This window comes from Chiloscyllium punctatum, chromosome 13 (genome assembly GCF_047496795.1).
Source record: "Chiloscyllium punctatum isolate Juve2018m chromosome 13, sChiPun1.3, whole genome shotgun sequence".
NCBI classification, from domain to species: Eukaryota; Metazoa; Chordata; class Chondrichthyes; order Orectolobiformes; family Hemiscylliidae; genus Chiloscyllium; species Chiloscyllium punctatum.
Window position 1 is genome coordinate 38569709 of NC_092751.1, and position 1587 is coordinate 38571295.

Genomic DNA, 1587 nt, shown 5'->3' on the forward strand with positions numbered 1-1587 from the left:
GACAGGTTTGAACGAAGGGTCTGTTTCCCTGCGGTACATCTCTATGACTCTATGATTCCAGTTGGATGCAATCAATCAGTGGATTCCTTCTGGCAGAACTGGGACTGTGCTCTCTGTTGAAGCAGAAAATGGTTTTCATTCAGATTAGCCACAAGAAGATAAATAAATCTTCATTTTCTGACTTGGAATTTTATCCAGGCCTGGGCGATTCAAACCCAGACTCTGAAGCAGGGACTACACTGAAGTTGACAATAACCCTTTCGACCGAACATGTACAAACTATTGTGCCTTTTGTCCCCACATTTTGAAGCACCGGTCCTTGCCGTGGGTGGTGAAGCAGCTAACTACTGCCTCGCAGAAAAACCGTGGGGTCAGAGACCCGATCGATCTGTCATGCAGCGGGGATTGCATTGCTCAGAACAGACGTGTTTGCTGTGTGGGACTGAAATTGAGCTCGATCACACACAGATACGGTGTAACAGCTGCCAGCAGATGTGGAGACGGTTGGGACAGTTTCATTCGCACTCTGGGAAAAAGACTGGATCCTAAATTCAGGGAGATAAGTGTCACAGATAGAAGGCTGAAAATTGGTTTGGGAACGAAATGAGTCATGATCGAAAGGCGGACAGACCAGATGGGCTGAAAGCTCTAACTGTCCTCCGATGCCTTCTGGTCTCTGACCGTCTAGTATCTAAGGAAATAGAAACAGAGTTAATCGTGCATTTCGAAGTCCTCCTCTCATAACTCGGCGAGGTGAGAGATGGAACAGTTCTGCTATTAAATTTTGAGACTGGGAGAATGTTTGGAGACGGAGTAATAAAAGAGAAACAGTATAAAGTTGAGAGTCAGGAGATATTCAAAAAATAGGTAGATGGAGATGGACATGGAGTAATAACTGTCACTGGTCTTGAAGACTTAACTCGGTTTTCCATTCCAAGATTCTACCAGACCTACTGAGATTTTCTCGCAATTTCTTTAGTTGGTACTAAAACAGAAGGGAAAATTCTGATCCTGGACCAATCAGCTATGTCTGCTCTGTGGACGTTTGAATTCCCTATTCGAACAAATCACTTCTGACCCACACGGAAACCTCACTATCCTGCACTATCCCATCCCTGTTACTGACAATAATCTGTTCATTATGTAAACACATATGGGTACAACACAGCATCATTTACCGAGTGAATTGGGCAAATTTCAGGGAGAGTTCCATTCGGTTTCCATCTGGGCATTCTCATTCAGTTAATTCTATTGCAGCACCATTTGACATGCAGCTGTCACTGTCATGTGGCCATTCGCATTCGACGTCTCTGGACATTTTGGTTGGGGCACGTTTGGAATGGAACCTCACGTTTTGGAAGGGACATCATTTATAGCATATTCGGCTGAACTGATAACCTTGTCTCTTGCACCTGCGATACAGTGGAGACAGTTTTCACTTAGAAACCAAGAGATGATCAAAAACGGAGGAAAAAATGTGTCAACAAAACCTGCCTCAGCGAGCGAATTCTTTCTGTCAATATTAAAGGAGAGCGGCAAACCTATTAACAAACAACAGCGCCCTGCGTGGGTCTCAACCCCACACCA